Raw genomic sequence first — 16,723 nt, 5'->3', positions numbered from 1 at the left:
GATGGCCATGCAAATAAATTCTGTACATCCAATTCCTTATCTCAGGCTTTTAGGTGAACTCAAATAAGATAGTCTGTAAGAAGAATGAGTTTGCTGGCGCAGTGGCTCAAGCCTGTAATCCCAGCACTTTGGGAGGCCAAGACAGGCGGATCACCTGAGGTCAAGAGTTCAAGACCAGCCTGGCCAATATGGTGAAACCCCATCTCCACTAAATATACAAAAATTAGCTGGGTGTGGTGGTGCACGCTGTAATCCCAGCTGCTTGGGAGGCTGAGGCAAGAGAATCACTTGAACCTGGGAGGCGGAGGTTGCAGTGAGCCAAGATCGTGCCATTGCACTCCAGCCTGGGCATCAAGAGTCTGTCTCAAAAAAAAAAAAGAAGGAGGAGTTTGAGAGCAGCAGAGGAGGATGGGGTAGAACAACTGTCGAGGCACGAAATGCTTGGGGACTTGGACTGAGTAACATTGGACGTAGAGGAAACGGCAGGTGAAATCAGTAGGACCAAGGGATGTAGCGGATGTGCAGGGAAAGGAAGAGGATGATGCAACAGCTGCCTCCTGGGCTTTTGTCCTCCCTAGAAGACAGGGGAAGGAGAAGGGTCAATAATACATATGTTAAATTTTTTGTGCGTGTCACAGAACAGCTTGTAACCACCAGATTTTCTGGAACTCTCTTCTGTCTTCTCGCCCTGCCTTGACTCATCAGACTCTAGAACAACGTAGCTGCCATCGTCCGGGGAAGCCTGCGTTTTCTCCTGCAGGGCAGGATCCAATAACAGCGTTCTCATCCAATAAAGGAGGCTGGCGCACAGGGACAAAATATTGAATTAAAAACAATACCAGAGTCGCTGAGCTTTCGCCACCCCTGAACTGCCTGTGCGTGCTTTTGCTCTGCAAATTGGTAATGGGAGCCCCAGGGAAATACTGTTCAGGAGAGGGGGTGGAAGGCAGGTACGCAGAGCAGGGAAGCAAAGTCGACTCTTAGCCACAGTTGGCTGAGCCAATGCCCGGGAGTACAGCATGAATTCAGCAGCCAGAAATCCAACCCTGAGCTCTGGGCCCTGGCCTTGGTGCTGGCTCCGTGAATCTGCCTTCCAGAGGCAGGAGGATGCAACGGTTACACACAGAGCTCTGAGCTCAGGCCTGAGATGCAGCCTGCTTCCACCACACTGGTTGACTCTGTGACCTTGACTAACTCCTTAGACACTCGACTCTTAATTAATTAATTAATTTATTTATTTATTTTTTTTTTGAGGTGGAGTCTCACTCTGTTGCCCAGGCTGGAGTGCAGTGGCCTGATCTCATCTCACTGCAAACTCTGCCTCCCAGTTCAAGCAATTCTCTGCCTCAGCCTCCCGAGTAGCTGGGATTACAGGCGCCTGCCACCATACCTGGCTAATTTTTTGTATTTATAGTAGAGACGGGGTTTCACCATCTTGGCCAGGTTGGTCTTGAACTCCTGACCTTGTGATCCACCCGCCTCAGCCTCCCAAAGTGCTGGGATTATAGGTGTGAGCCACCGCGCCCGGCCTCAAATCTCAATTTTTTGGTGGTTGTTCCACATGCTAGTGCTATGCTCAGCACTTATTTAATCCTAACATCCTCTCTATTTCCATTTTACAGATGATGGAGCCAAGGCTCAGAGGAGTTAAGTAACTTGTCTGGGTCACACAGCCAGGTGTAGTCAGATATTGGAGCAAGGCAATGTGACCGATGCACACGCCCTCCCCTATGGTCCAAATGTTTGTGTCCCCTGAAATTCATATGTTGAAACCTTATCCCCAGTGTGATGGTATTAAGAGGTGGGGGCCTCTGGGAGTCTTGACACCCTCTTTATTTCTTCTATCAGCCAGAATATTTTAGGCTGCAAAAATGAAACCACCAATCCAGCTGGTTAACCGTGAGAAAAATATATCGACTCAAAGATTAAGTTCTGTGGTATGGTGGCTGTAGCAGTCATTCATTCAGAGGCTTAATGATGTCCTTCCCGTCTTCCCACTGAGTCATCACCCATGTATTAGTTCCATCATGTAGTCACAAGACAGCTGCCACACTTCCAGGCATCGTGCATGCATGTGACCATGTCCTGCAAAAGAGGAGGGGCTTTCTCTTTCAGAAAACAGACCAAAAAAGCTGGGCACAGTGGCTCATGCCTGTAATCCCGGCACTTTGGGAGGCTGAGGTAGGCAGATTGCTTCAGACTAGGATTTTGAGACCAGCCTGGGCAATATGACAAAACCCCTTCTCTACAAAAAAAATACAATTAATTTGCTGGGTGTGGAGGTGCACACCTTTAGTCCCAGCTACTCAGGAGGCTGAGCGGGGAGGATCACCTGCACCCGGGAGTTGAGGCTGCAGTGAACAGCGATTGTGCCTCTGCAGCACTGGGTGACAGAGTGAGATCCTGTTAAAAAAAAAAAAAAAAAGAAAAGAAAACAAACAAACAAAAAGTCTTTTCCAGAAGCCCCTGAGCAAACATTCCTCTTATTTCATTCAGCAGAATTGTTCTTATTCCTGTTTCCAAACCAGCCACTCACAAGGGAATTTGAACCTCGTGAATGGCTTGGTAAAGCCCATGGCTCTTTGTAGAAGGATAGATTACCAATTACCCCCAAATGGTGCCTCCATTAGAAAGGAGAGGCCGGGTGCAGTGGCTCATGCCTGTAATCCCAGCATTCTGAGAGGCTGAGGCGGGCAGATCGCCTGAGGACAAGAGTTCGAGACCAGCCTGGCCACATGGTGAAACCCTGTGTCTACTAAAAATACAAAAATTAGCCAGGCGTGGTGGCAGGTGCCTGTAATCCCAGCTACTTGGGAGGCTGAGGCTGAACCTAGGAGGCAGAGGTTGCAGTGAGCCAAGATTGCACCATTGCACTCCAGCCTGGGTGACAAGAGCAAAACTCTGTCACACTGTCATGCACAGGAAAAAAAAAATAGAAAGGAGAAAGGGGACAGTGTCTGGTTTTGGGTCAGCAAGCAAAAATGTATGCAAATCCTCTCTATTTCTCTTCTCACTCCCAAAACCCTCTCTTCCTAAATTGTTGCTTTATTTCTCTATCATTTAACATTTTACTCCCCCTTTCAGGACCAACTCAAATGTCACCTCTGACAGACAGCCTTCCCTGACTTCCTCCTGTCGGATTAATTGCTCTTCACTGTGCTTCCAGGTAACATGGCACATGCTGCTGCTCTGTGGCTTTTTGTTGTTGTTGTTGTTGTTGTTTTGTTTTTGTTTTCTTGAGACGGAGTTTCGCTCTTTTTGCCCAGGCTGGAGTGCAATGGCGTGATCTCGGCTCACTGCAACCTCTGCCTCCCGGGTTCAAGTGATTCTCCTGCCTCAGCCTCCTGAGTAGGTAGGATTACAGGTGTGCACCACCATGCCCGGCTAATTTTGTATTTTTAGTAGAGATGGGGTTTCACCATGTTGGCCAGGCTGGTCTCGAACTTCTGACCTCAGGTGATCTGCCCGCCTTGGCTTCCCAAAATGCTGGGATTACAGGCATGAGCCACCGTGCCCGGCTCTGTGGCCTTTTTATCACATGATTGTGGAGAGAGGTCAGGCTTTAGAGCAAATGGACCCAGGTTCAACTCCCAGGTCTTCCACTTACTTCATGGGGAACTTGGATATGTCATTTCTCCTCTTCAAGCTTCAGTTTCCTCCTCTGTAAAAGTATATGTTCTTTTTAGGGCAGTTTGGAGAATCAAGGTAGACAATGTGTCTGTGGTTATTGTCAAGGGAGGGAGGGAAGGAAGAAGGAAGGAAAGAAATGATCAGACTATCCCAGAAAAAAGTCAACTCTCAGCAAAAAAAAAAAAAAAAAAAAGCGAAAGTCACTCCAAGGTGCTGACCAGACAGCCCCCTCACCCTGAAATTCCCCTCCCCCAGGTTCTCCCAAGAAAGTCATTTTTCATCCCCAAAGTCATTTGGCTTAGAGACAGGGGAGAGAGGCAGTGGCAGGGTCTGTATTGTGCCTGCCCTGCCACCATCCATCACCCAGCCGACAGAAACTCACCTCCCACAAATAAAGTTATGACAAGCGTCCCCAACCCATTCTTTCAGCCGTCGCCTCCCTGTTTCCATCATCTCTGACATTATAAGCCATCAGCCAAGCTGTTTGTCATGCCTCTGACAGGGCCTTGGCGATGCGGGCAGGAGGGCTGTGCTGAGGTATGGCTGGACTCCAGGGTGCGTGTCCTACCCTCGCCCGACATTGGTGATCTTGAACTATGTCACAGGTGCTTTCAAAAAGGGTTTCTCCCCTGTGGGGCAGGAGTCCAGAGGTGCAGCAGAACTGGAAGGGAACATTTGTTCATTGATTCATTCAGCAAACATTAGTGAACGCCCGTACTCTGCCTGAACCTGTGCGAGGCACAGCTGCAGCCACAAAGAGGGGCCAAACACAGTCTTTGCCCTTGCAGAGTGCCCAGTCCAGTGGGGAAGTAGAGAGCAAGCCATGTCAACAGACAGTGCCAGCACATCTGTGGCACGGGCAGTCCAGGAAACGGGGAGCAGAGAAGGGTAGAAAATCAGGGAAGGCTTCTTGGAGGAGGTGCCATTTGAGCTGAGAGCCACAGGACAAGGAGGAGGCAGTAAGAGCAATTCTTTGAAAATGTCTCCTTTCTTCTCTGCAGATTTGTCCACTTACAAGCACCAAAGGGCAAAGTTGAGAAAATGTTTGGGAAAGAGAAGAGCATCATGTTCCAGGCAATGGAACAGCATACACTAAGCCTCTGGACTTGTTTCCCAGGGCTGCCGTCACAAATTACTACAAACTTGGGGGCCTAAGACAACAGTCGTGTATTCTCTCACAGTTCTACACGCCAGAAGTCTAAAATCAAGAGACCAGCAGGGTTGGTTTTCTGGAGGCCCCGAGGGAGAATCAGTTTCATGCCTCTTTCCCAGCTTCCAGTGGCTGTAGGCAAGCCTAGGTGTTCCTTGGCTTGCAGATACATCTCTCCTGTCTCAGCCTCTGCTCCCCATATTCACATGGCCTTTCTCTGTGTCTGTGTCTCAATTCTCTCTCCTTTCTCTGATAAGAACACCTGTCATTGGATTGCGAGCTCATCCTAAATCCAGGATGATTTCAACTTGAGATTCTCGACTTAATTACATCATTAAAGACCGCATTTCCAAATAAGATCACATTCACAAGTACCTGGGATTAGGACTCTGACCATTCTCTCTCTCTCTCTCTCTCTCTCTCTCGAACAGGGTCGCACTCTGTCGCCCAGGCTGGAGTGCAGTGGCGCAATCTTGGCTTACTATAGCCTCCCCAGGTTCAAGCGATCCTCCCACCTCGGAACCCCCCGTAGGTGGGACCACAAGCATGTGCCATCACACCTGGCTAATTTTTGAATTTTTTGTATAGACAGGGTTTCGCCATGGTGCGCAGGCTGGTCTCAAACTCCTGAGCTCAAGTGGCCTCCCAAAGTGCTGGGATTACCTACGTGAGCTACTGTACCTGGCCTAAAAGTTCTTAAAGCAAATTAAAAGTGCTACTCCAGTGAACAAAAGAATGATAAGAAAATGAAACAGGCTTATTGCTGACATAAAAAAAGTTTGAGTGGTCTGGATGGGAAATCAAACCAGCCACAACATTCCGTTAAGCCAAAGCCTAATCTAGAGCAAGGCCTAACTGACTTCAGTTCTATGAAGGCTGTGAGAGATGGGGAAGCTGCAGGAGAAAAGTTGAGAGCAGGCCGAGGTTGGTTCATGAGGTTTAAGGAAAGAAGCCAAGTCTATAACATGAAAGTGCAAAGCTGAATCAGCAAGTGTGATGGAGAAGCTGCAGCAAGTGATCCCGATGATCTAGCTAAGATCGTTGATAAAGGTGGCTTCACTAAACAACAGATTTTCAATGTAGATGAAACCAAACAGTTTCAATATACACTAGACACCAGATTTTCCTTATTCTGGAAGAAGATGCCATCTGGGATTTTCATAACTAGAGAGGAGAAGTCAATGTCTGGCTTCAAAGCTTCAAAGATCAGGCTGATTCTTTTGTTAGGGACTACTGCAGCTGGTGACTAAGTTGAAGCGAGTGCTCATTTACCATTTTGAAAACCTGAGGGTCCTTATAAATAACTAAAAGATTAGCACAGGATAAATCTACTCTGCCTGTGTTCTATAAATGAAATAACAAAGCCAGGATGATAGCACTTCTTTTTTCAGCATTGTTTAATACTTTAAGCCCACTGTTGAGAACTACTGCTCAGAAAAAAAAAAAAAAAATCCTCTCAAAATATTACTGCTCATTGACAATGCACCTCATCACCCGAGTTCTCATGGCAATGTACAAGGAGATGGAGATTAAAGCTGTTTACATGCCTGATAATACAACATCCATTCTGTAGCCCATGGATCAAGGAGTAATTTCAGCTTTCAAGACACATTCATAAGGCTATAGCTGCCATAGATAGTAATTCCTTTTATGGATCTGGGCAAAGTAAACTGAAAATCTTCCAGAAAGGATTTACTATTCTAGATGCCTTTAAAAACATTCATGATTCATGGGTGGAGGTTAAAATATCAACATTAACAGGAGTTTAGAAGCTGATTCCAATCCTCATGGATGACTTTGAGGGGTTCAAGCCTTCAGTGGAGGAAATAACAGCAGATGTGGTGGAAATAACAAGAAGCTTAGAATCAGATGTGGAACCTGAAGATGTGACTGAACTGCTGCAATCTCATGATCAAACTTGAACAGATGAAGAGTTACTTCTCACAGAGAAGCAAAGAAAGTGGTTTCTTGAGACAGACTCTACTCTGTTGAAGATGCTGTGGACATGGGTGAAATGACAACAAAGGATTTAGAATATTACATGAACTTAGATGATAAAGGAGCATCAGGGTTTTAGAGAATTGACTCCAATTCTGAAAGAAGTTCTACTATGGGTTAAATGCTATGAAACGGCATCGCATGCTACAGAGAAATCTTTGGTGAAAGGAAGAATCAATGGATGGGGCAAATGTCACTGTTGTCTTATCTTAAGAAATTGCCAGCCAGATGCAGTAGCTCATGCCTGCAATCCCAGCATTTTGGGAGGCCGAGGCAGGCAGATCACCTGAAGTCAGGAGTTCGAGACCAGCCTGACCAACATGATGAAACCCCGTCTCTACTAAAAATACAAAAATTAGCCAGGCATGGTGATGTATGCCTGTAATTCCAGCTACTCGGGAGGCTGAGACATGAGAATCACTTGAACCCAGGAGGCAGAGGTTGCAGTGAGCTGAGATTGTGCCAATGCACTCCAGCCTGGGCAACAAAGCAAGACTGTCAAAAAGAAAGAAAGAAAAGAAAGAAAGAGAGAAAGAGAGAGAGAGAAAGAAGGAAAGAAAGGAAAGAAGAGAAAGAAAAGGAAGAAAGAAAGAAAATCTTCAGCAACTACCACCCTGATCAGTCAGCAGCCATCAACATAGAGGCAACACCCTCCATCCACCAGCAAAAAGAGTGCAGCTTGCTGAAGGCTCAAATGATTGCTAGCTTGTTTAAGCAATAAAGTATTTTAAAATTAAGGTATGTACACTATGGTCTTAGACATAATGCTATTGCACAATTAATATACTACAATATAGTGCAAACAGAACTTTTATAGGCACTGGAAAACCATACAGTTCACGTGACTTGCTTTATTCTTATATTTGCTCTATTGTGGTGGTCTGGAACTGAACCCTCACTATCTCTGAGGTATGCCAATGTGGAGTATCCCTTCTACATTGAATACTGGGCTTAGCCATGTGACTTGCTTTGGTTAATAGGTTATTAGCATGTGTGAGGAAGGAGAGACTTCATAAGCACTGGTATATTTGTGCTTGATGTCTTGGAGTGCTCCTTCTTGGAACCCTGCTGCCATATTGTAAAGAACTCTGGGTTGCTTGGCACGGTGGCTCACACCTGTAATCCCAACACTTTAGGAGGCCAAGGCAAGAGGATCACTTGAGTCCAGGAGTTTGAGACTACCCTGGGCAACATAGTGAGACCCCATCTCTACAAAAAAATTTTAAAACTTAGCAGGGTGTGGTGTCATGTGCTGGTAGTCCTGGCTACTTGGGAGGTTGAGGTGGGAGGATTGTTTGAGCCCAGAATGTCAAGGCTGCAGTGAGCCATGATCATGCCACTATAATCAGCCTGAACAACAGAGTGAGACCCTGTCTCAAAAGGCTACCTTGCTGAAGAGAGCGATCTTGTGGAGGGGCCCAGAAGATTAGATGCCACAAGGGGAAAAGGCTACACAGAGGAGAACAAAGATACCCCAGCTGACAGTCACCACAAAGGGTCTAGACCCTGGGAGAGGCCTTTGTAATAAGGGAGGGTGGTGGTCCGCCCTAAGGGGGTGGAGTGTTTTATCACTAACGTGGTTGAGAATTTCCAGCACCCAGTGAGGATAAAAAGCAGATTGACTTTTAGTCAATGTTATCATTTTTAAGCTCTCTGCAAAATATGTACCTCTTGTTGCCTGCACCTGGGGTGGACCAGTCTCACTGCTGTCTACCCACTGCCCCCCTACATGCCCCCTGCTGCCAAACACACACACTCACACATACACAGACAGTGTTGTCTCCTGGCCCTTCCAGTCCTGCCACAGCTGAATGGAGCCACCTGAATGACCCTAGCCCACAACATATGGAGCAGAAGCCCTGCCCTGTTAACTCACAGAATCATAAGAAATAATGAATTATTGTTGTTTTAAGTCACATGCTTTGGGAGTGGTTTGTTATGCTACAATGAATAACTCAAACATATGAGGAGCTCCAATTTTGATTGTTGATGTTTCAAGTATATCTAGAAAGAGCAAGACTTTTCTGGCAGCTCCCGCAAATGTCCTGGAATTCACTCTGATTTGTTCCCCTAGGGTCATGTGCCACCTAAGAGCCAATTGCAGGGTCAAGGGAGCGTGATACACTGACTGGCTTAGCTTGGGTCACATGCTTTATCCTGAAGCAGGAAGTGGAATCTCCCTTGGACCACATGGACTGAGGGTAGAGGAGGCATAGGTTTCTAAAGGAAAATGGGGCAAAAGGAGAGAAATGCAAAGGACACTTTGTGGGGCTGAAGCTCAGGGAAAATTATCCTTGATATTCTCCATCCAGTGACAATTTGCACCTAAAAGAAAGGGACAAAAATGGATCCCAATTCTAAGGAACCTGTGGTATGGGAAAGGAAAGAGATCATTATACTTTGGCCTGGGCTCAAGTTGTGGATTGAACTCTAACTTCCTTTTTGGAAGCTGCTTTGGACAAGCTACCTAACCTCTGTGTACTCATCTATAAAATGGGTTTGTTAATTACTATACAGATGGGTTATGGTTGGAGTTAAATCAGATTATGGTTGTTGTAGAAAACAAAGATAGAGGCTGCCCAGACACTCCTTTAAGGAAGGGCTTGCTGACTGATGTGAGGAGGGCAGTCAGCCTCAGCTGCAGAGAGTCACCTGGCCAGAGGTCACACCCTTCCAAGGGCAGCCTGTACCCAGTGACCAAGCAAACAAGGATGTAAAGGTTTGGCCGTTTCCACCGGAAGCAGAACAACTCCTCCAAGCATTGCCCATTCCCGGGCCCCCTGCCCGGTTGGCTGAGACTTTGTAGAGCCTGCATCACCGTTGTCTTCTCCCTCTATGCAATCCTGCTTCTCCCCTTCCTATCACTGGCATTGATCCCTAATAAATATCTTACACCCTAAACTCTGCTTATGAGAGCCCAATCTGTGATAGATGCCAAATGCTTAACCCAGCACTTGGCACGCAGGATGAAGTGGTGAAAGTTTACTGAGTGAAAATTGGCTCCTTGAGTGAGGAAAGGAAAAAAGAAAAGAGGGGCAGGTGAGGGAAGTTGGTGTGAGGACTGGCAGGCACTAAGCAACTGTTGTCATGGAAAGGGCCTGCAGGCTGGCACAGCAGCTCCTGTCTCACAGGGGAGAGGAAGGTCTCTCGGGGGACATCCTCTCCACCTCCACACACCTGCAGCCCCCTGCTTGCCAAGCAACTGTATCTCTTCTGCGTGAGGCTTCATCCACTGCAGTAGACCTGAAGACAGGGGCTGATTTTAGTTTTCCTCCAGGTTGGTTCTTAACTCATGGTGCCTGTCTGGGGTCCTCAGGCCAGGTGGCCCCTGGAGAGGCAGCAGAGACAGCTCAAGTCCTGAAGCAGAGGCTCTCTCCCATGTTTGTAGAATCTCAGAATTCTAGAATCTTGGAAGTGAGAATCAGCATTCCAGGACCAGCCATGAAAACAAAACTGCGAACAACTCTAGAGTCTTGGATCAAGGGAGTCTCTGGTTTAAAGGATCTCAGTGTTTTCAGGCTAGAAAGGGCCAGGCAGCCTCTTCATTTGAGCTTCTGTCTCCCTGAACTCTGACCCTAACTATGTGGCCTGGATGCAATTACCATTTTCCTCTAAACAGGGCAGACAAACCCCCAGGCTGCCAGGTCCCAGGCATGGAGTCAAGAGCACACAGGAATAATCCAGGAGGACTTAGGAGGTGAGGTTTCCTGGGCAGGAGAAATGGCAGGAGCACAGGTGTCACAGATGGAAAGAGCAGTGTGTGTGTAGGGATGGGATAAGGAGCAGTAGTTATGGTGGGAGGGACTGTATTAAAGTAAGTAAAAGCTTCCAATGAAATAATACACACTTGAAGCACCTGACAGGTGCATTGCAGATACTCAATGAATGCTACTTCCCCTCCCCTTCTCTTCTGCTCACAAATCTCTGTTTCCTGCTTTTCTGCATTATCCACGTTTATACTGAGGAGTTCTGAGAAATGAAAAGATTTTCTGGAAGAGAGACACAGGACCAATTTCCCCCACCCAGAAACAATCACCTATCACAATGGATAGGGGCTGTGTCCTCAATATAGACCAAGACTCTCTGCAGGGAGGATGGCTGACTGATTGCAGAGAGAAGCCCAGGAATAGGATATTTGAACTGGGTTTTGAGAGTAGAAGAGGAGTTTCCCCGGCAGAGAAGGTGGCGGTGAGAAGAAAGGAATTCTATGCAGTTTCTGTGACTGTTAAATGAATGAATTGCTAAGATCTCCGGACTTTCTAGTTTATACTTTAGAAATAATTCAAGCAACTACCCAACTTTGCAAATGGAAAAACTGATGGACCTGGGCATATACATGCAATTTCATACTTTATCTCCCATTACCAAAATCCCCAAGCCAAGAAAACAAAGAGAATAACAATGTGTCCTGAGCCCTCAAGGTAGACCTTGAGATGGAGAGAAATTTCCAAGAGTTTGGGGACAAAATGAAGAAAAGAAGAGGGTTTTTAATAAAGCTAAATTTATTTCACTTAAAAGACTGTCTTTATTCTGAGGTCATGTTCTTCCTACTTTGGGAGTGTTTTAAATGTCCTTTCATTTATGAAATCATGGAGATAGTAAATGGCCATTCATAGTTGAATTGTTTTTTGTTTTTATTTGGCAAAATAGTTAGCAACCCTATATTAGTTCTCAAAAAAAATTTTTATATTGTATAGTCCCTGAAACCTCACATTTTCAGAACCACTGAGTCAGAAGCCATTGGTGGCAGAAGATGTGTATATTCCTTCTCAACATTTGGGCTGTGCTCAGGGGTCACCTATCAAGAGTGACCCTCCCTGATGGCCCTGCCTAAAGCAGGTCCCCTCCTTTTCCCTATGTTTTCTTTCTATTCCATCTCCCTTGTATTAGTCCACTGTCATGCTGCTAATAAAGACATATTCGAGGCTGGTTGTGATGGCTCACACCTGTATTCCCAGCACTTTGGGAGGCCGAGGCGGGAGGATCAGGTCAGGAGTTCGAGACCAGGTGAAACTCCGTCTCTACTAAAAATACAAAAATTAGCTGGGCATGGTGGCACGTGCCTGTAATGCCAGCTACTCAAGAGGCTGAGGCAAGAGAATTGCTTGAACCCAGGAGGTGGAGGTTGCAGTGAGCCAAGATCACACCGTTGCACTCCAGCCTGGGTGACAGAGCGAAACTCCTTCTCAAACAAAAACAAAAATAAAAGACATATTCTAGACTGAGTAATTTATAAAGGAAAGATGTTTAATTGACTCACAGTTCAGCATGGCTGGGGAGGTCTCAGGAAACTTACAATCATGGTGGAAGGGGAAGCAAACATGTCCTTCTTCACGTGGTGGCAGGAAGGAGAAAATGAGAGCAAGCAGGGAAATTGCCAGACGTTTATAAAACCATCAGATCTCACGAGATTCACTCATTATTATGAGAAGAGCATGGGGGAAACCACCCCCATGAGTCAATTACCTCCACCTGGTCCCATCCTTGACAAGTGGGGATTATTACAATTCAAGGTGAGATTTGGGTGGGGACACAGAGCCAACCCATATCACCCGTTTCTTTCTTTTAGAACACTTATCACTCTCTGAAGGCATCTTACTAATTTGCACATACATTTATTTATTTCTGCCTTCTGAATTTGAATATAAGCAGCGTATGGTTAGGGGCCATGTTTGTCTTGCTCACACACTCTTCCTAGCACCTAGCATAGTTCTTGGCACAGAGTAGGTGCTCAGGAAGTGTTTGTTGAGTGAATGAAGGAAGGAAAGAATGGCCATGGAGCTTGAGGACTCAGGCTGTGTGCAGCAGGGACAGTAGAGTGTGGTAGATGCTGTGAGTGCCACCAAGCTACAGCCTTGTGCCCCACCTCTGACCTCAACTGCAGCTGGGCTGCACAGCTCCCATGCACACTGGCAGATTCCCACCTCAAGTGCCTGCCTAGTCTCTCAGCTTTGCAGCCTCAAGGCTGTCTTGGAAGTCCTGATCCCTGGTTCTGTGACTCATAGGCACAGCCCAGAGGTGTGGAAAGTTAACGACCTACCTGGGGTAATGCTTATCCCTTGGGGGAATAGGAGTTAGAGGATAAATGCCCCAGCCTTCTATCCTCTGGGTGAACAATTCTGAGATGCCTTCTGCATAATACTCAGAGGCTATTTGCAGAATCGAATCCCAATTATCCACTGCAGCAACCAGCTCCTTCCCTGTCTTGCTCTCTTGGTTCCCTCGCTTCTACTTCCTATGAGCATCTCCCAAATAAAATATGTACCCAAGCATGTACTCAAGTCTTTGTTTTAGTCTCTGCTTTTCAGGGAACCCAACCTAAGACAGGCTGCGCCAGTTCCTTGCGTCTCTAAAATTCCCTTTCACTCATTCTCCTCTCTGAATCCCACAATCCACCCATCCTGCTGTTCCCATTTGACTTCTAGAGAAATGTCCCCTCCCACAGCCCTCTGAACTTCTCTGGCAGACAGGCTGGCAGGCTTTCACTGTCTTCCAACCCAGCCCCAGTTCTGGGAACTTGTCTGGGCACTTGAGGGTCCAGGTGCTTTGGAGGCAGGAAGTGAGGGAAGGGTCCTCTCTAAATGAGTCTGTAATGATTAAATCATCTGCTGTCCCCTGCGCTCCTCTCTGCCTTTTGTTCTTGGGCTGAGACATGGTCCCCAATCCATTATCTTCTCTTTTATCTCTTGGCTTCCCATTCTGCAGCCACCTCAGCAGAAACACTGATATGGGCTGAAACAGGAAAATCCAATGTGGATGCTGAATTTTACAGTCTACAAAGAAGCTTACAGGCTTAGCATTATTTAGAAAGCATTTTCTTATTTACAGATCATTTCTTTAGTATTATTATTATTGATGTTGTTTCTTTTCTTTCTTTTTTTTTTTTGTTTTTTTTTTTGAGATGGAGTCTCGCTGTGTCACCCAGGCTAGAGTGCAGTGGCACGATCTCGGCCCACTGCAACCTCTGCCTCCCGGGTTCAAGTGATTCTTCTACCTCAGCCTTCCTGAGACTACAGGTGCGTGCCATCACGCCTGGCTAATTTTTGTATTTTTAGCAGAGATGGGGTGTCACCATATTGGCCAGGCTTGTCTCGAACTCCTGACCTCATGATCCACCCACCTCGGCCTCCCAAAGTGCTGGGATTATAGGCGTCAGCCACTGCGCCTGGCCTAATGTTGTTTTCTTACAAACATTTGTTAACCCCAGGGAGCAATTCGTTCCCTTATGCCTCTTCTCTTTTGCTAAACGAGAGTAGAATCTGGCTAGACAAGCCGTGTAATCAAAAGACATTCATTCATTCATTCGTTAACCTTTGGGTAGCTTCTCTGTATCCAAGCCCTGGGGATACAAGGCGGGGCCCTTCCCATCAGGAAGCTTGGCGCCTGGTAGGGAAGTGTATGGGTCAGTGTCTAACCAGGAAACACTTGAGTATTTACAAAAGAGGAACTTTAATCCAGGGAATGGAATGTGGCAGAAGGTCTGAGAAGACAACTGGACATGGCAAAGCAGCCCAAAGACGAGTAATAACAAGAGGCTGTCACCACCCCAGCCCAGGAGGAGGGTCACTTGGTGGAATATGGGACCACGATGGAGCTCCAGGAGAGCTAGAGACATGGAGGAGACACAGCCACTGCTGGAGACGCTGCCCAAGATGGAGAGGAGAAATACCTGGACTTCTCCCTTCCTTCTGCCTTGTAGCCCCCTACCAGCGCCTCCCATTGGCCAAACCCAGCCCCCTGGAATACAGAGCAGAGGGGCAGAAGGGTGAGAACCAGGGATAGGTGGGTAAGCAGATGATACTACATGAGAAGTCTGAGGACTGGGTAGGAGCACAGTGCTGGAGAACATGAGGAAAGAATTGTGGCTTTGCCAAGAGATGTCAGAATATTGGACAATCGAGTCATTTGGCTCTGGGCTTTGAAGGATGAGTAGGAGTTTGCTGAGCATCAAGGTAGAAGGGTGTAGTCCAAGTAGTAGGGGTAACATACACAAAGTGTATCAATTGAGGATGCTTTGGCTGTAACAGAAAATCCCCACTGCCAGGTCTATACCTTTGCTGGTTCCCCTTCATAGGATGCTCTGCCCCCTCACTCTGGCCCAAATTCTTCTTCTTGCCCCAAATGCCACCCCTTCAGTTACCTGTTCCTAAACCTCAGAGCTGGAAGCCACGGTTCCAATGTACCCTCACAGCCTTGGCATTTGCTGATGTGCCAGTGAGGGCCTTCCTGACTCACTTTTTCTATCAGCCAGGAGCTCCCGGTCTGAGGGAGCTGTGCTTTCTGCACCTCTCTGCTCCCTGTCAGAGCCTAGCACTGGGGCAGGCACCTGGTAGGGGCTAATGAATGCATGCTGAATGCATAACCAAATACATTAGTAAGTGAATCAATAGATAAATACATTCATGCTATTCCCTCTGCCTGGACTCACCACATCTGCCGTAACAGTACCCCTTTTCATTAAGTTCATGTATCAGCTTCCATGCTAAATTGCACGAGGGACCTTACTGAATCTTCCCTAGCAATCCAATAGGCAGCTGCCATTATTATTTTCATTTTACAGAGGAGGAAACTGAGGCTCAGAAAAGTTAAACAACTTGCTAAGGTCATCCAATGCTTAAAAAGATAAGCAGGATGGAGGCTTGATCTTACTAGCTGTGTGAACTTGGGAAAGGCATTTCAAGACTTTGAATCTCAGAGTCTCAAGACTCTGAGAAGAGCTCCCTCCAAGCCCAGCCTCCTCTGCGTCTACCTAGGCCTCCCACAGTTAACTTGTCTGCTCCGCCACCATCAGAAATAACAGTAATAATAATAGCATCTTATGTGAACTGGGTGTTTATCATGGGTCAGGGACTGAGCTCAACACTTTACACCGACATCCTCTGCATCCTCTTTACATGGAAAACACTGAGTCCCCACAGCAATCCTACAAGATGAATGTTCTTAATTTCATTTTGCAGATAAGGAAACAAAGGCTTGAGAATCAGGAGTCAATAGTAGAATCAATCAGTCAAGAAGTTAACAAATACTGTTGAGCATCTCTGCTGGGCATTGCTAGATGCTGGGGACATGTGACCAGGACAGCCACGGGACCTACTCCCACGGAACTGACTATTGGGAGAAACAGACCCTGAACAACTAATTAGAAACCATTGCGTGAACACCCACAGTGGGCAAGGTGCTATGACCAAGCCCATCCTGGTTGGAACCAGGATGTAACAACATCCTGGTTGTGTGTGTAATAGGAGAAGCTAACCTTGTCTGGGGACCAGGAAAGACTTCTTGGAGGAGGTGACAGTTGAGCAAGGGTTCGAGGATGAGCAGGTGTTATTTAGACCCCATGTCACAAACTCTCGCCTCCACGGGGGCCTGTGATCAAGAGTCTGTCCACACTGCATGTCCAGGTTGGGCCAATACCCCAGCATCTCCTGAACACCCTAACTCTGGCTGGCCATGCTCTTGGCTGGGACGGTGCAACTGGCCCACTGCTGGGCCTTGCGATAACTCCTAGGCTACTGTTGATGAGAGATTCCTACCGGGGTCAGAGCATCTGGAATACATTCAGCCCCTCATGAGCCAGTTCCTTCAGGAGCTGCCCGGCGGGCACGGAGCCTTGTCCTCTAAGCCCTGCTGGCTGCCTGGAGCGTTGGCACATGGTCAGGAAGAGGCGGCTGGGAGGGGAGGAGGAAGAGAATTCGATTTTCATTTTGCTGTTGGTTCCCTGTTTCCAGTCCAGATGCCTCCAGATCTAATTCTGAATAAATAATTGTACTGAGTAACCCGGGTCCCTTGGTGATTAAGTAAACACGCTGAGGCGGGTGGAAATTGAATTAGTGCGGTGTGCTCAGCCATTATTACCCACCCCTTCTCATGAATATTAATGAGGGGTTATTAAGAAATGTAAATGCTGCCTCAGGGGGTTGGGAGATGGGGAGGGGGTCAGGGTTA

The sequence above is a fragment of the Pongo pygmaeus genome, chromosome 21, assembly GCF_028885625.2.
Source record: "Pongo pygmaeus isolate AG05252 chromosome 21, NHGRI_mPonPyg2-v2.0_pri, whole genome shotgun sequence".
NCBI classification, from domain to species: domain Eukaryota; kingdom Metazoa; phylum Chordata; class Mammalia; order Primates; family Hominidae; genus Pongo; species Pongo pygmaeus.
Note: the sequence above shows the minus strand (reverse complement) of the source record.